This window comes from Peromyscus maniculatus, chromosome 4 (genome assembly GCF_049852395.1).
Source record: "Peromyscus maniculatus bairdii isolate BWxNUB_F1_BW_parent chromosome 4, HU_Pman_BW_mat_3.1, whole genome shotgun sequence".
Lineage (NCBI taxonomy): Eukaryota > Metazoa > Chordata > Mammalia > Rodentia > Cricetidae > Peromyscus > Peromyscus maniculatus.
Window position 1 is genome coordinate 154,598,711 of NC_134855.1, and position 19,162 is coordinate 154,617,872.

Consider the following 19,162-nt stretch of genomic DNA (forward strand, 5'->3'; position numbering starts at 1 on the left):
CACATGTTCCTCCATGACATCCCATAATAATGCAGGCCATACTGGGGATGCTCTGCAAGCACAACAAAGCCTACTTTGGTCCTCTGTTGTTTTGAAGTGAAGGATACCTGCTCATTTTTTGTATCATACGTGGCACCCAAAATGCTGTTGGGTCCTTGTAACCACAACAGTTCCAGTGGCTATTACTGCACATAATCAAATCAGGCAAAACCCCAGCATGCAGGGGGCATTCTCAAGTCCCGCCCATAGCTGAGAAGCTACTGGCAACTGGAGGCTGCTGGGACAGTTTTCTTTTTCAGGAATGTGGGCCTGGGATGGAACCCATGCTCCAGGAGACTGTCCTACACTGTGCACATACAGCACTAAGGAGACTCAGTGGGTGTTAAGGTTTTGAGTGGGGGGATATGAAGTCTGGAGGAAAAAGTTGGGGTGATAAGGGAAGAACTGAGGGTGAGAGAGTGGGAAAGGAGACCAGATTCAAACATATGAAATGCATCTATGAATATTAAGTAAAACATTTAATTTTTAAAAAGCCCTTTCTACCAGATAAACTATTTAAATAGACCAATAACCCCTAAAGAAATAGAAACAAATTAAAAGTCTCCCTACCAAAAAAAAAAGCCCAGATGATTTCAGTGCAGAATTCTACCAGATTTTCAAAGAAGAACTAATTCCATTACTCTTCAAATTGTTCCACACAATAGAAACAGAAGGAACATTACCAAACTCTTTTTGAGGCTACAGTTACCCTGATACCCAAACCATACATAGATGCAAGAAAAAAGAGAATTACAGACCAATCTCCCTCATGAACATTGATGCAAAAATACTCAACAAAATATTGGCAAACTGAATCCAAGAGCACATCAAAAATTATCCACCATGACCAAGTAGGTTTTATCCCAGGGATGCAAGGATGGTTCAACATATGAAAATCTGTCAATGTAATACACCATATAAACAAACTGAAAGAAAAAAAAAACATATGATCATCCCATTAGATGCTGAAAAAGCCTTTGACAAAATCCATCACCCCTTCATGACAAAGGTCTTAGATCAGGAATACAAGGAACATACCTAAAAATAATAAAGGCAATTTACAACAAGCCAACAGCCACCATCAAATTAAACAGAGAGAAACTTAAAGCGATTCCACTAAAATCAGGAACAAGACAAGGCTGTCCACTCTCCCCATATTTATTCAATATAGTACTTGAAGTTCTAGCTAGAGCAATAAGAAAATAAAAGGAGATCAAGGGGATAAAAATTATAAAGGAAGAAGTCAGACTTTCACTATTTGCAGATGATATGATAATATACATAAGTAATCCTAACAATTCTACCAGGGAACTCCTACAGCTGATAAACTCCTTCAGTAAAGTGACAGGATACAAGATTAACTCAAAAAAAAAAAAAAAAACAATCAATAGCCCTCCTATACACAAATGATAAAAGGGATGAGAAAGAAATCAGAGAAGCATCATCCTTTACAATAGCCACAAATAATATAAAATACCTTGGGACAACACTAAACAAGTGAAGGACCTGTTTTATAAGAACTTTAAGTCTCTAAAGAAAGAAATTGATGAAGATATCAGAAAATGGAAGGATCTCCCATGCTCATGGATAGGTAGGATTAACATAGTAAAAATGGCAATCTTACCAAAAGCAATCTACAGATTCAATGCAATCCCCATCAAAATCCCAACACAATTCTTCACAGACTTGGAAAGAAAAATACTCAACTTCATATGGAAAAGCAAAAAACCCAGGTTAGCTAAAAGAATCCTGTATAATAAAACAACCTCTGGAGGCATCACCATCCCTTACCTCAAGCTCTACTATAGAGTTATAGTAATAAAAACAGCTTGGCACTGGCATAAAAACCGACATAAGGACCTGGAATTGATTGGAAGACCCTGACATTAATCCACACACATGTGAACACCTGATTTTTGACAAAGAAGCCAAAACTATACAATGGAAAAAAGAAAATATCTTCAACAAATGGTACTGGCATAACTGGATGTCAACATGTAAAAGATTACAAATAGATCCATATCTATCATGATGCACAAAACTCAAGTCCAAGTGGATCAAAGACCTTAACATAAATCCAGTTACACTAAACTTAATAGAAGAGAAAGTAGGAAGTACTCTTGAATGCATTGGCACAGGTGATCACTTCCTAAATATAACACCAGTAGCATAGACACTGAGAGCAACAATTGATAAATGGGACCTCTTGAAACTGAGAAGCTTTTGTAGCGCAAAAGACACGGTCAATAAGACAAAAAGACAGCCTACAGAATGGGAAAAGACCTTCACCAACCCCACATCTGACAGAGGACTGATCTCCAAAGTATATAAAGAACTCAAGAAACTAGACATCAAAATACTGAACAATCCAATTAAAACATGGGCTAAAGAGCTAAACAGAGAATTCTCAAAAGAAGAATCTCAAATGGATGAAAGACATTTAAGGAAATGCTCAACATCCTTAGTCATCAGAGAAATGCAAATCAAAACGACTCTGAGATACCACTTTACACCTGTCAGAATGGCTACGATCAAAAACACCAATGACAGTCAATGTTGGAGAGGATGTGGAGCAAAGGGAACACTCCTGCACTGTTGGTGGGAGCAAACTTGTACAACCACTGTGGAAATCAGTATGGCAGTTTCTCAGAAAATTGGGAATTGATCTACCTCATGACCCAGCCATATCACTCTTGGGCACATACCCAAGAAATGCTCAATCATACAACAAAGATACATGCTCAGCTGTGTTCATAGCAGCATTATTCGTAATAGACAGAACCTGGAAACAACCTAGATGCCCATCAACTGAAGAATGGATTAAAAAAATGTGGTACATATACACAATGGTACATATACACTATTCAGCAGAGAAAATGACGGCATGAAATTTGCAGGCAAATGGATGGAACTAGAAAATATCCTGAGTGAGGTAACTCAAACCCAGAAGTACATGGTATGTACTCACTCATAAGTGGATTCTAGATATAAATCAAAGAACATTCAAACTGCAACCCACAGAACCAGGGAGGCTATATAGCAGGGGGGACCCTAGGATGACTGTGGCTTATAATAAGTGTTGGTTTTACCCAATCACTGGGCAAGCTTCAGTGAAACATTTCACTATTAGGATAGGAATTTGTACTGTACCAAGCTGATAATAGAAATAAAATAAAATAATAATAAAGAATTAAAAACTGAAAAAAATAAATGAATAAATGAGAAAGCCCTTTCTAACTGGAAACAAGTGGGTTTCAGATGACTGAAAACTGATCTGCCTGGACTTACTCTACAAGTAAGTCTGTATGGATCACAGCAGATCCAATGGCTGGATTTCACATCTGAGAGAAAACCTGTGGTGTCTTTCTTTCTGAATCCAGCTTATTCGGTTAATGTGGTGACCTCAAGTTCTACCCCTTTTCCTGCCACAGTCACAGTTGGTTCTTCAGAGCTATGGTTGAAGAAGAGAGGTTGACAAGATGGAGCACCTGAGGACCAGAGCCCCCCATCTTCTGGGTGCTTTTCCTCAGGAAGGAAGAGAACCATTTTCCCACACCCTCCTAGCCTCATCTGTGTTTGGCTATAATGAAAATCTGATTCACCATGGTTCCAGAGAGACAGGCACAGTAGAGAAGGGAAATTCAGAGTTATATCTTGAATGAAGAGAAGAGTCTCCTACTCTACTCATAGCTCTTGGATTTGCTTGGGAGACTGGACTTGGAGGGAAGCATTCTCAGACAATGGTCACTGAGCTGGGTATATCCTCATAAGGAAGAATGAGCAGCTGTCTTCACACTTTGCAGTGTGGATTGATTGAAAGCATCTCTGTTCAAAATGGCCTGGCAAAACCCAACACGCTTTGGCTTAAGATAGAGAAAAGAATCTGAAGACGTCAGGAGTTGAGCATGCCAAATTGGAACTGCCCTGTGCTTCTCACTCATCCCACAGCCCCCACCTCAGTGTGTCTCCCAAAAGGGGGTTGTCCTGCCTGTTTGCCTTGAGTACTTGATTGGTAGGCTATGAAGTAGGCTCTGATTGGCAATTCTTTTACCCTGGGACACTGGAGATCATGTCACTAACCTCAGTGTAGATGTGTAGAATGGGTAACTTGACCCAGGGGGCCTTTGTCATGTGCCAGGAGCAAAGTAGACCTAGTTATCATGATTGGCAACAAGGCAAGCAAGCTTTTTGTTTTCACAAAATGGTACAATGCCCAGAGAGCTTCCACCATGGTTAATTAATTAGAGAGTTCCCAGGAATTAAAGCCACAGGTGGCCCATGTATTCTTCTGGCCACAAAATAAAGTCCAGATCAACTGAAATGAAGCTTGGATTGAGAAACTCAAAACAAAGAAGCTGGGACCTATTGTTTAATCCCTTGTGATGGGTTTCTTTAGTGTCTGTTCAGTGTCCTGTCTGTGGCCCTTCAGTCTCACTATGTGTCAGGAACCCTTGACATCCACATGAAGATAAAGCAATAGCAGTGTGTATCTGTGTGGGAGTGTGTATCTGTGTGTGTGTATCTGTGTGTGAGTGCATGTGTGTGTGTATGAGTGTGTGTGTGTATCTCTGTGTGTGTAGGTCAAAGGAGAATCTTGGATGCTGATCTTTACCTTGCACCTTGTTTGAGGTAGATTCTCTCTTGCTCACTGCTGCTAGCCTGCATGCTTCCAGGATCCCTGTATATTCACCTCCCATCCCACTGTGGGAGCGCTGGGGTTGCATGGATTCCGGAGAGCTCAGCTCAGGTCCTCACACTTGCATGGCAGCACTTTACCCACTGAGCATCTGCCCAGCCCCAGCTGCCGTTCTTCTTCCTCACCTTCCTCCAAAGAGAAACGTGCTCAGGGAGACAGGCATGCTCTGGCCTTAGGACTACTGAATCCTAGACTCAAGTAACTGCAGCAGTTGGGGTCCTAGGAGTCCTGAGATCACCATGATCCACCATTTAGAGAGAGGTCCACCGAGCTCTAACACGAATGGGTCAGGGTCAAGATTGCCAATGGTAAACCCATTTTGAAGTTGTTTTTGCAGATAGAAACAGCTGGCCTTTCTGTTAGGGAGAACAGTTAGGCCTTTCTGTCACTGTTTTGCTAGGATATGGAGTGGGTAGGACCATTGCAGTCACTGCTAAAAAGAGCCTAGAACTCCCTGATCCCTCCCTGCTGGGAGCATAGGGTGGTTTTGCTGGCCACTGCTTCTGGAAAACTGTCACCTTCATCTACAGTCAGAGGACACTGCAGAGCACCTGTTCCTCTCGCCAGAGCCGGGCCTAGGACAAGTGAGCCCCATCGCAGGAACATTTTAGATGGAAAGATACAGAAAATCTCACTCAATGCCCCATGGAGGGAGACAATGGTGGGGCCTCCATCAAATACTTAGTACAAAAACGTAATATAGTCAGGTGTGGGGTACACACCTGTCATCCCAGGAGGTCAAGGTCATCTGAGGCTATATAGTGAGACTGAACTAGCCTGGGATTTACAAGCCCTGTCTCACAAATAAAGCAAAAACAATTAAAAAAAAGCAAAATCTGCATTTATTTTTCAAGTTTGTGTGAAGATGACCAGGTAAATTCATATTCCAGGAAATAAAACAAACACCAACAAATTTAAAAGATGCAATGATGTACACCAGACTGGAAATTATTAAGAAGACATTCAGAATATTTTGCAATGATATGTTTTGTAAAGTTAGAAGTATCTCTTTGGGAATTAACATGTTTCTACTTAACCCACAAGTCAAAGAAAAGTCACTTGGGAATTATGAATATTTTCAAATAATTAAAGTGAACATATAAGCTGTCTGTAGTTGTAGGATTCTGTTCAAAGCTCAGGGGGCCAGAGAGATGGCTTAGTGGATAAAGACACTTGTCACCTTTATCCTGACGACCTGAGTTCAATCCTCAGAGTCCACATGGTGGGCCTGAGTTCAATCCTCAGAGAAAGCTGATTCTGTCTTCATATCTCCATGTGGGGGCATGTGTGCTGTGGTGTGCATCATGCCCTCTCCCACAATAAGTGTGAAAATTTCTACTTTAAAAAGCAGTGCTTAGAGGAAAATTGAGAGTATTAAAGTATAGTAGAACAGTATCTATCCACTGACCTTAGCTGTCAACTTACAGAACTATGGAAATAGTAAAATAAACCCAAAGTTGGCAGTGAGAAGTAAATAATAAAGAGTGGAATTCAAGGAAATTGACAATAGAAAAAAAAAACACAGAGAATCAATCAAATCCAAAACTTGTTCTTGGAAATACTGATAAAGTCCATAAACTCCTGGCATGGCTGTCAAGACAAAAGAAAACATGGCTGTAAAGAGCATTAGCAATGAAAAACTGTGCACCTTAGATCCCAGCTGCTAAGGACCAGGGAACATTTGCAGCAAAATCAGATGAATTAGAGGAGATGAGACAGTTCATGGGAATCCATGAACTTCCCTAGCTCCTTAAGAGAAAATAGATAAGCTAAGTAGTCCTATACATGTATGTCAACGAAATTTAATTTGTTTTTTTGTTTTTTTGTTTTTTTTTTTTTTTTTTTTTTTTTTTTTTTTTTTTTTTTTGGTTTTTCGAGACAGGGTTTCTCTGCGTAGCTTTGCGCCTTTCCTGGAGCTCACTTGGTAGCCCAGGCTGGCCTCGAACTCACAAAGATCCGCCTGGCTCTGCCTCCCGAGTGCTGGGATTAAAGGCGTGCGCCACCACCGCCCGGCCTTAATTTGTTATTTTTAAAAGTCCCAATAACAACAAAAACTCCTCCAGGCCTGGCTGGCTACAGTGATGAGTCTATTAAACATGGAGGGACCAAAGAACACAGATTTTCATGTAAATTTTATGCACTCAAAATGAATATTAGGGGACTGGTGGGATTGTTGAGTGGGTAAAGCCTGCTGCTCAAACCTGATAACCCATATTTGATCCCTGGATCTCATGGTAGATGGAAAGAACTGATTTGAAGGTTATATTCTGAGCTTTGCATATGTGTTGTGGTGTGTATGCACAACAATAAAATAAAAAACAATTTTTTGAATTAGATTAGAAAAAGCACACAACTTACTGGAAGTTGGATTCAGAAAAAGCAATGCTTAACAGAAAATTGGTCTTATTAAATATGTATTAGGACATCATAAATTCTTCTTATAAGAATATTAGAAAGATAGGAAATCAATGATCTTATAAATTCTTCCAGAAAAATCAAAGAGAACAAAATGCTCATCAACCTATTTTATGAGGCTATTACACAAATGTCAGCCAAAAGGTAAATGCGACAAGAAAAAAATCCTTTAGACCATTATCCCTCATGAACACAAATACAAAAACACTCAATGAAATACTGACACGTTAAATTCATCAATCCATTAAAAAGGACAAATACAGGGCAAGTGAGACGGGTGTGTGGGTAAAGGTGCTTGCGGCTAAGGATGACGGCCTGAGTGCAATCCCTAGATCTGCAGGGTGGAAGGAGAGACCCAACTTCCTATGGTTGTCCTCTGACCTCCACATTTGCACTTTAGCACTCATGTGTATACACACACACACACACACACACACACACACACACACACACCAAACAAACAAATAAATAAATATAAATGCAGGCACTTGAAAACTATTAAGTACCACGTCAAAGTGAGAGCAGTTATGTCAGGAATGCAAAATTGGTTCAATATTCAAGAATCAACTAAAGTGTTGGGCGGTGGTGGTGTATACCTTTAATCTCAGCCCTCGGGAGGCAGAGGCAGGTGGATCCCTGTGAGTTCAAGGCCAGCCTGTCTATAGAGCGAGTTCCAGGACAGCCAAGGCCACAACTAATATAATTTAATTGACCAGAAATGGGGGAGGGACAGGTGACCATCTCAACACACACAAAAAAAAGAAAGATAATTTAGCAAAATTAAACATAAATTTATTATAAAAAAAAAACTCTACAAATAAGGAATAGAAGTCCCCAATCAAAGAAAGAAAGGAAGAAAGAAAGAAAGAAAGGAAGGAAGGAAGGAAGGAAGGAAGGAAGGAAGGAAGGAAGGAAGGAAGGAAGGAAAGGCAACTGTAAAACCCCATATTTTGTGGTTAAAACAACAACTAAGAAATTGTTTTCTAAGATCAGGAACAATATGAAGAGCCTTGGAAAGGAGCTCACTGTGCCAGAGCTTCAGGTTGGTTCATTCTCAGCACGAGAAAAAAGCAAAGGCGCTGTCTTTGTCAACACTGCTCACCTTTGTGACTTGTGTTAAACATGGTACTGGAGATCTCAGCCATTTAGTATAAAGAAAAAAAAACCCAAACAAACAAACAAAAAGAACACTATAATGATAAATGTTTTAATTTATAATGGTAAATAACACATTTGCCACATAGACTGGTGATCAGTAAACTCCTTGATTCACAGATAACATGACTGTTTACATAAAAAACACCAAGAAGCTTGCCTTTCGAAGCTTCTAGAACTGGTACATGTATTTATCAAGGTCACATTATGCAAAGTAACTTCAGTTAGCTGAATTTCTATTCAGTCATGGTGAATAACTAGAAAATGAAAATATGAAGTACCATTTCCAACAACTCTGGAAATAAGGGAATACACAGTCTAAATCTAAAACTGAAACCACTAGACATTGATGAATGTAATACAGTGCGGTGTAAACATTGGTGGTGTTCTTTTTCTTCAAAGAAGTCTAACTTCGCCTTTTTTTTTTAAAGTCAGGATCTCACTGTGTATCCCTAGCTGTCCTGGAACTCACCCTGTAGACCAAACTGACCTGGAACTCAAAGAGATCCACCTGCCTCTGCTTCTCCAGTGTTGGAATTAAAGGCTTGCACCACCATGCCTGTACTTTTCTCTGTTATGGGTTACTTTCTTGGTGGTGTTATACTTTGTCAATTTTTCTTAAATTGTAGTCACTAAGATTTGGTCTGCTATCATGAAAGAGATAGTCATGATTAGAATATTTTCTTAAAACTCACATAAATAAAAAATAAAACTCACATAAAATAAAGTTAGGGGACTCAATTCCTTGATCTCAAAAGTTACTTTCAAGCTCTAATTAACAACCCTGCAAGCTACTGATGTAAAGATGGGTGGGTGGATGGATGGGTGGGTGGATGGGTGGGTGGGTGGATGGATGGGTAGGTAGGTGAATGGGTGGGTGGGTAGATGAGTGAGTAGGTGGGTGGGTGGATGGGTAGGTAGGTGGATTGGTGGGTGGATGGATGAGTGGGTAGGTGGGTGGGTGGATGGGTAGGTAGGTGGATTGGTGGGTGGATGGATGAGTGGGTAGGTGGGTGGACAGATGGGTAGGTAGGTGGATGGGTGGATGGATGAATGGATGAGTATGTGCATCAATGGATGGATGGATGGATGGATGGATGGATAGATGGATGGATGGATGGATGGATGGATGGATGGATGGACAAGTAGTGGGAGAAGATTGCACAGAGATTGCCAATTTATTTTTGACACAGATACAAAGGAAATTCAATGGAGACATGTTTGCCTCTCTAACAAATGATGCCAGGATAATTAGAAATTTTATGAAGAGATATGAAACCTGAGCCAGATCTTATGCCATAATGGAAATTTAACTCAAATCGATTGGATAGAATCACAACACCCAAAATTACAAAAGTCACAGAAGATGTAGGAGAAACTGTATCTTTATAACAAGGAGCCAGACACAGAGCACACAACCTATAAAAGAAGGTGGGACTCCATCTTTCTGTCAACTTCCTGAATGACTCTTAAAGAGGTCACCACAGACTTTAGGATATATTTGCAATGCATATGGTAAACAAAAAAAAAGAAAAAGAAAAAGAAAAAAACTTTCTTGGGGATATATTATTTTTAAGCTCTGTCATTTTTTTTATTAATAAGAAAACAAATTCCCCAATATAAAAATGGACATAATATTTGAACTGAGTGCTGAGATTACAGGTCCTGTACTACCACACTCAGCCCATTGCGTCCACCTTGTTTCACACGCTTTGACTTCATCAACAGAGGCTGGTGGATTCATGTACACTAACAATCACGTCTCCCTCACAAACCTGTTTTCATTGTAACTTGTTGTTGAGTCTTCAATTCTACCTTGTCTGGCACTCATACCCAATCTCTCTTTTAGCAATGCTCCATTTCTGTAATCCTTGTATCTTTGAATTTTCTGGTTTTTCATTACAGACAGCATACTGTTGGGTCTTTGCATTTGGGGGCATTTGCTATACTCACTTTTAATAAGAATCCTGATGTGATTGGATTTATGCTACATTTGGGTCTTTGTTTTTATTTGTTGTGTCTCTTTTGTTCTCCATATTGCTTTAGTTCATGTTAAATGTTTCACGAGCCACTTTGATTTAATTGTTGAGTTTTAACTATTATTTCAGTCTTTTCATTAGCGAGTCCTCTAGAGATTCCAACCTTAACTTAGAGTGAGCTCATTCAGAACAATGCAAAATTAATCTCAGTGAGAAATGGAAACTTTTCTTTCATACATTTCATTTCATCCTGCGCCTTCTTAATGGTATACATGAAGCAATACAGACTTACATTTAATGCTGTGTCCAGCATTCATATATGCCATTTCTGGTATTCTTTACCTTCTTGTGAATTGAAGTTAGAACTTGAAGAATTGCCTTGTTGTCCTTGTAAGATGGGACTCAGCACCTCCTTTCCATCTCTGTTTATCTCAGACTTATCTATGAAGAATCGCCTTGTTGTCCTTGTAGGGCCAGACTCAGAGCCTCCTTCCCATCCTTGCTTATCTCAGACTTATCTTTTCTGCCTTCAGCTTTGATATCTGTTGGATATAGCATTTGGCAGGCAGCGTCCTTCATCCAGAGTCTGATGCAATGCACTCCTCGGCCTTTAGCCTCTGATGCTTCTGTGGAGAATTCACTTTCTCATCATCTAATCCTCTATGCTTTCAAGACAAGGAGCCTGTGCAGACTACCACACCACCAAGCCCCACTGTTTCGCCTTGAGTTTTATTTGGGGGAGGGGCAGTGCCTCAGAATGTGTATGGAGGTCAGAGGGAACCTTTGAGGAGTCAGCTCTTTCTTTCCACACTTATATGGGAGGAATCAAACAGGCCACTGGGCCTGAATGGCAAGCACCTTTACCAACTGACCCTCTCACTGGTCCCATTTACATTTTCTTGCTTAACCTTTAGTGATTTTGATGAATTAATGATTCTCAGTGTGAGGTGCTTTGGTCTACCCCTAGAGGTCCAAAATGCCAAGTTTTGAAAGTTTCCCCTTGTATTTATTATTGCTGATTTGGGGAGACAGAATATGTCAACCTTACTGTATTCTGCCAGGCAGAGAAATGGTTTGTTTCTTCCAAGTGAGATAGGGAAGTCACTGAGGTGAACTTAGCACATGGACCATAAACTCACTGATGGTTTTTGCTGTGGGATGGTATGTATGTCAAATGCTCTGATTGGTCAATAAATAAAACACCGATTGGCCAGTGGCCAGGCAGGAAGTATAGGCAGGACTAACAGAGAGGAGAATTGAGAGAACAGGAAGGAGGGAGGAGACACTGCCAGCCGCTGCCATGACAAGCAGCATGTGAAGATGCTGGTAAGCCACGAGCCACATGGTAAGGTATAGATTTATAGAAATGGACTAATTTAAGATGTAAGAACTAGATAGCTAGAAGCCTGAGCCATTAGGCCAACAGTTTAAACAATATAAATCTCTATGTGTTTACTTGGTTGGGTCAAAGTGGCTGTGGGACTGATGGGTGAGAGAGATTTGTCCTGACTGTGGACCAGGCAGGACTGGAGAAAACTCCAGCTACAGGTTTTTGTCTCTCTGTTTGCAGTACTGGCATTGAATTTATGGGCTCATGTGGATAGGCAAATGCCCTATAACTGAGCTATAGTCTCAGCCCCCAAACTGTGCTTTATTTAACATTTTATTTATCATTATTGTTGCATTGTGCATATATATGTGTGAGAGTGGAGGCACACATATGCCACAGAACCTGTGTGGAGGTCAGACGATAGATTCGGCAGGGTTCTCTAAAGTAAAGAAACCTGTAGAATGAATATCTCTCTCTCTCTCTCTCTCTCTCTCTCTCTCTCTCTCTCTCTCTCTCTCTCTCTCTGGAGATAGATATATAGATATAGATAAAGGGGATTTATTAGAATGGCTTACAGACTGTGGTTCAGCTAATCCAACAATGGCTGCCAATTTAACAGAAGATCCAAGAATCCAGTAGTTGTTCAGCCCACAAGGCTGGATGTCTCAGCTGGATGTCTTCACTACATGCCAGAACCCTGAACAAGTATGCTCTAATACCAGGGGAGGAATGGACTTGCTAGCAAGGACAAGAGCAAGTGGGGGGGAGGGAGGAGGGAGAGACTGAGGAGGGGGAGGGAGGGAGAGAGAGAGAGAGAGAGAGAGAGAGAGAGAGAGAGAGAGAGAGAGAGAGAGAGAGAGAGATTGAGAGATTGAGATTCCTTCTTCCATGTCCTTTATATAGGCTGCTAGCAGGTGTGGTACAGATTAAAGGTGGATCTTCCTAGCTGGAAAGATCTGGATTAAAGGTTTATCTTCCTATCTCAAAGATCCAGATTAAAAACGGGGCTTCCCACTTCAACTTATTTCATTAAGAAAAAAATCCCTCACAGGTGTGCCCAGTCATTTGGGTTTTAGTTAATCCCGGATGTAGTCAGGTGAGGACATCTTAGAGGACAATCCTTGGCAGTCAGTTTTCTCCTTCCATGGTGGTTCCTGGGATTGAACTCGGGTCATCAGGCTGGTAGCAAGCTCTTGTAGCCACTGAGCCATCTTGCCTGCTCTGTGGTTGGTTTGTTTTGAGACAGCTTTCACTATCTATAGCCCAGTCTGACCTTGAACTCACAGTGAGCCTCCTGTCTCAGACTTCTAAATGCTGTGTTACAGGTGTGTGCCACAATGCCTGGCTCTGATTTATGTTTTGTTTGGAGTATAGGTGGGGGAGGGGTTCAGGGCAGGGTTTCTCTGTGTAGCCCTGGCTGTCCTAGAAGTAGCTCTGTAGACCAGGCTGGCCTTGAACTCAGAGATTTGCCTGCCTCTGCCTCCAAAGTACTGGAATTAAAGGTGTGGGCCACTACTGCCCAGCTTCTTATTTATGTTTTAAACAAACACTTCAGATACTCATGTGAGTAAGTTATTGATACATAAGAAATTTTCCATAAATTTATGTTTAAAATAAATATTTTATTATGTTTTTTTTTGTTTGTTTGTTTTTCTGTTAGCCAGGAATTTGCAAAGCATGCCAACTGGATGGCTCTGGTTCAGGGTCTCACGAAAGTGTAGACAAGATGTCAGCCAAGCCTGAACCAGATGTGGAGACCTATCTCAGGCATGCTTAAGAGTAGGAGGCTAAACTTTCTGGAAGCTTCTCAATAGGGCTTTTCATGATTGCATCTGGCCTCCTCTGATGTGAATAGTCCAAGAGTCAATGGCCAAGAGGGAGGTCACATGTATGTATATGACCCAGGCCTCAAGTCTTCTAAGGCTGTTCTTTACTCCAAGGGCAATTTCAAATCAGCACAGGTGAAGGAGACCAAGATTGAGTTCTATCTCTTGAAGAAGTGGGTAAGGGATCTCATGGATCTAAGTTGTAAGTCACCGTGTGGCTGTGAGGAGGGTGGGATGCAGTAAGCCTAGCTTCTCCTTTCTAATTATTTCTTTCATTTCTTAGATTACAATTTAATTATATCATCTCCCTTTTCCCTCTCCTCTTTCCAAACCCTCCTGTGTACCCTCCTTGCTCACTTTTAAATTCACAGCCTCTTCTATTCATTATTTGTGATTACATACATTTATGTATACATATATATATTTCTAAATACATAAATACACCCTGCTCAGTCTGTATAATGTTACTATATGTATGTTTCCAGGGTTAACCATTTGGTATTAGATAACCAATTGGTATGCACTTCCCTGGGGAAGACTGTTTCTCCCTCTCTCAGCATTCTGTAGGTGCCTAAAGTTCTTTGTAGAGGGTTGAAGCCTTCCTGTCCACTCTGGCTTATCTATTGCTGTCTCTGTCAGCTCATGTCTAGGCAGCCATGTTGGTGAGACTTCATGGGTGCAGCTTCTTACATTATTAGGAGATACAATCTCACAGCAACTTCCCTGATCTTCCGGCTCCTTCATTTTTGCTGTCTCCCCTTCTGAAATGCTCCCCAAGCCTTAGATGTGGGGTTCTTTGGTAGATGTATCTGTTGGGACGAGGAACCCAGTTTCTTAAGCTGTAGTAGGAGATTCTCTACCAAGGGAATCACATGACTGAATGTAGGCACCATGAAAAATAAGGAAACAATAAAAGGTTTCTGAGGATACAATGACCAAAAAATGAAAGCAAAATCAAATTTCTAATGAAATTTCCCATAGACCTCAGCCGTACTGCAGTCTGTGGCATCAATTTGGCCTTGATTCTCAACACAGTAGGCACCTCGTCTGCCACTGTGCCATGCATTACACAGACGTGCTGCCTCCAACACTGCACCCCAGTTTGAGACTACTGCCTCATGAACTGCAATCTCTTCACTAGCCATACAAAGCTTTCTGCTTATAGAAACATAGTGGTTTAATTAAGGAAAATAAAAACCAATATTTTTCTATGAACATTTCTCAGCCTGTATCAGGTTAGCATATTTGGGGTTTGTATTGTATTAGAGTGTTTGATTTTTAAAAATTGGTGCTTAAATTGCTGACTTGAGTCTCTCTCTCTCTCTCAAACACACACACACACACACACACACACACACACACACACACACACAAATGATTTTTGAGTTGGGAATAAGACAGAATTCACTACAACTTCTGAAATGGCCTTAAACATACTTCCGCCTCTTTGTACTTATTTATGCGAAGTGGTGTTCTTGGCATTGAAAATTATAAAATCAAAATATCAATCAACTCTGGAAACACTTAAAGATGCTCTACATCCTGTAGGATCAAATCTTCAGCTAAGATTTCATTTCCTATGCAAAAATTAACAAGCACAGAGGTCTAGTTAGCATGCAAATTTGTTTTCATCTTTAACAAATGCTAAAATCACATGTATACCAAAGGATTTTTTTTTTTTGAGGCAGTTTCTCACATAATCCAGGATGGCCTTGAGCTTGCTATGCGGCCAAAGATGACCTTGAGCATTTTATTCTTTTACTTCCGTCTTTCAAGTACTGGGATCACAGGCTTGTGCTGCCACACCCAGTTGATGTGCTGGGAGTTGAATCCAGGGCTTCATGTAGGGCAGGTAAGCATTCTACCGACAGAACCCCATCCCTGGGGGCTTGAGAAGTGATGTAAGAGGATTCTGTGTCACTATCAGTGACTGGTGTGCACACCTATTTTAGGCTCTGCTGCACTCAGTCTTTTTCTTTCCCACCAGCCAGCTCCCAAATAATGACACCAAGACTTATTATTAATTATGAAAGCTCAGCCTTAGCTTAGGCTTCTCCCACTCACTCTTACAACTTAAATTAACCCATTTTTTTTTATTAATCTATGCTCTACCATGTAATCTTTACCTTTCTCCCATTCTGTGTGTCCTACTTGTTCGGCATCTTGACTCTAGTTCCTGTTCATTTCTCTGCCTGGAAGTCCCGCCTATCTCTCCTGCCTAGCTATTGGCTGTTCAGCTTTTTATTATACCAATCACAACAATACATCTTCACACAGTGTACAAATATCCCGCAACTGGGGGTCATGTAAAAATGTCTCAGGTGAGAAGAGGTGAGGGGTGAAAAAACTTAAGAAACCAAGTTAACAGAGCCAGGAGCTGTGTACCAGATCAGTGTGAGCTACTGTAGTCACTCAGGTGAGAGCTGGTGTGAACCTGAACTGAGGTAGTGGCAGTGAAGATGGAGACCTGCTTTAACGTGGGACCTATGTAGTGTTTGCCTTTGGACTGCACAGGAATGGCAGGGATCAGAGGTGGGGGGTGACTTCCAGGTGTCTGATGTCGGTGACTGTGGAGGTAGCCACATGGCCATCTGAAAAAGCAAGAATGCAGATGAGTTTAGCTTGGGGTTCCCATGGAGATGCTGCAGCAATGCCCTTGGGGTCCCTAACATTGAAGAAGCAGTTTGTTGATGAAATACTCAAGTCCAGACACCTAAGAACACATGAAAATACAATTGAGAGATCACAGCCTATAGATGGTTTGGAGGATGAGGAGCAGGTGAGATTCTCCAGGAAAAGAAGGAAGTGGAGGAGAGATCTATGTCCAAGTCTCAGGCCCAAGGAGCTGGACATCAGGAAGAACCAGTGGGGACCCAGGGAGATGGTGCTGCAGGCACTCTCTCCCCTTCCTCCTCAACATTCGGCCATTCTTTCTACTGCAAACTTAATTGTTTAAATGTATGTGATTTGGGGGGTGGGAGGAGGACAAGCCGTGGATGTCATTTCTTTCCTTCCACCACGTCCTCAGGCTGGTGATGAACCCCATCTGACTGGGCACACATTTTCCCTCTTTGCTTTATTCTCATTTTAGCCTTCACTTGAAGACCGAGGTCTCAACATTTCCCTGGAAATCCTCTGCATAACCTGTTTGGGGTTTCCGCTTCTCTTTTCTCGCTTATTTTTCCTAGTGCTTGATAGGCTCTGTGCCCAGCTCGAGTAGATCTTAGTCCGGGACACCCAAGGGGAGCTCAGTAAAGATTTCTTTAATGGATCACGTGAATCCATGGGGCGTCTCCATCAGAGTTCTTAAACAAGGGGACAAATAATTTTGGAGGATTAATCATAGGTAATGAAAGCTAATGAAGTCATTCTGGATGAGTCCAGAAAACAACAGGTCAATAGTATCTCAGGGGGCAAGACCTAGAGATCAGTTATTCCAACAACAGTGATGTAGACCAAATGCAATGCTTCCATTAGGGGTTGTCTATTAATCCAATTCATAAGTAACCTTCTACTTGAAGGAGAAGTGAATTAGATGATCCCTGGCTCTGTAGGTACAATTAATTATTCATACATTAATTTGTCTGCTTTCTACTCAGGCAGTATTAGTTTTTTTAAATCTAAGAGGCATAGTAGGAGTTTAATAGCCACTTATTATTCCCAACATTTTCAGAAAACAAATAAAAATGAGCCCCAAACAAGCCTACAGCAGGGCACCCACGAGCTGAAAACACCTTTGTCATGTGAGCTGGATCTAGATCCTCTGACTTGGGATCTACAAACTGCCCCCACCGCCACCCACAAGGCAGCTCCCCAGGGTTGCCTCCAGTCCACCAGGTTGTAGCCTGAGCTCAACAACCATTATCTTTGGCAGAAACCTACTCTCCTGCTAGGCCACCTGTGGGTACCAAGACTGGAAGTCCAGGTAGCATCTTACTAGACTCTGTTCCTTGCTTGCCCTCCCCCCTCTTTTTGAGGCAGGGTCTTTCTACACAGCCCTGGGTGTCCTGGAACTCACTATGTAGACCTGGCTGGCCTCGATCTCACAGAGCTCTGCCTCCCGAGTGCTGGGATTAAAGGCATTCGCCACCATGCCTGGCCTCCTCGTCCCTTCTTTAGCTCCAACACTGCCAAATGCTCTGCACTTTGCCTAAGTCTCATAGGCCGTGTCACCCCTCGCTGTTCCTAGGGACTTTTTTGGGGGGGTGGTGGATTGAGACAGGCTTTCTCTGTGTAGTTCTGGAGCCTATCCTGGAACTCACTTTGTAGACCAGGCTGGCCTCGAACTCACAGAGATCCGCCTGCCTCTGCCTCCGGAGTGCTGGGATTAACATGTGTGCCACCACTGCCCAGCCCCAGGGCTTCTTAACTAGGACTCTGACCTCCTCACTCCCCTCAGTTAGTCCTCCTCAGCTGTCACAAATGGCTAGACATTCCAGCTGTATCCATCCCATCACTCTCCTTAAACAACTGGGAATCCAGATGAAATTTTATAACAGTTAATATTCACTGATGACCTGCTAACTCTGTGTCTGATGCTTCAATACATCATTGAGTTAGACCCTTGCAAGTGGCCTGTCGTGGCTAATCTTGCTTGTCAACCTACATGGGTCTGTAATTAACTAAAATGCAAGGTGCCACAAAGTCCTGCCATCAGATTATGTGAAATGGGAAGGCCCACCCTGACCACCTGGGGAAAGTCTCTTCTGTCATTACAGAGTATTGGCACTTGCCTCTACCTCTCATTATCTCATTCCTTGCTAGCTCCCTCGATGGAATGTAGGTTGCATTGTGGCAAGGATCATGTCCAATGTATGCATCATTGAGTTCTAGGTGTTAGCTAGGTGTGAACCAGGCACTTGGGAGTTATTCAACAAATACTTGTTGAGTGGTGGGTATGGTGGTATTTTATTTGTGCTGAACTTTTTGGAGAGGTCTCTTGACTGAAGAGGCTAGCTGCAGCAGGCGGTAAGGCTCTTAGCTCTGATCTCTTGGCTTTCTTCTTTGCATTGGTTCTGTGTTTCTTATTTAATAAGATGGTTGGTTACATTTACAGGTGGGAGAAAGGAATGAATAAAATAGCCTCTCAACCACCTCTGCAGACAGTGGCTGATGTCTGTACTATAGGGCTCTTTTGTCTAGACCAGTGGTTCTCAACCTGTGGGTCACAACCCCTTTGAGGGGAGGGGTCAAATGACACTTTCATAGGAGTTGCATACTGGATATCTTGCATATCCGATACTTACATTAAGATTCATAACAGCAGCAAAATTACAGTTATGAAGTAGCAATGAAAATAATTTTATGGTTGGGGTAACTACAACATGAGGAAATGTATTAAAGGGTTGCAGCATTAGGAAGGTTGAGAACCAGTGGTCTAGATTCTCACCATCAACATCCAGAGTCCATGGTGTTAATCTCAAAGCTCATTATTTGGGGCCGCCTGCTAACTGCCAGGAATCCTCTCCAGTAACCATTAGCCTTGGTCTCCAGACTCATCAATGCAGCCAGCCAAGCTTGGAGGAGTTTTTAAAATAACAAACTTTTTAAAATAACAAATTAATTTTGTTTTGTTTTTGTTTTTTGAGACAGTGTTTCTCTATAGTTTTGCGCCTTTCCTGGAACTCACTTTGTAGACCAGGCTGGCCTCGAACTCACAGAGATCTGCCTGCCTCTGCCTCCAGAGTGCTGGGATTAAAGGCGTGGGCCACCACCGCCCGGC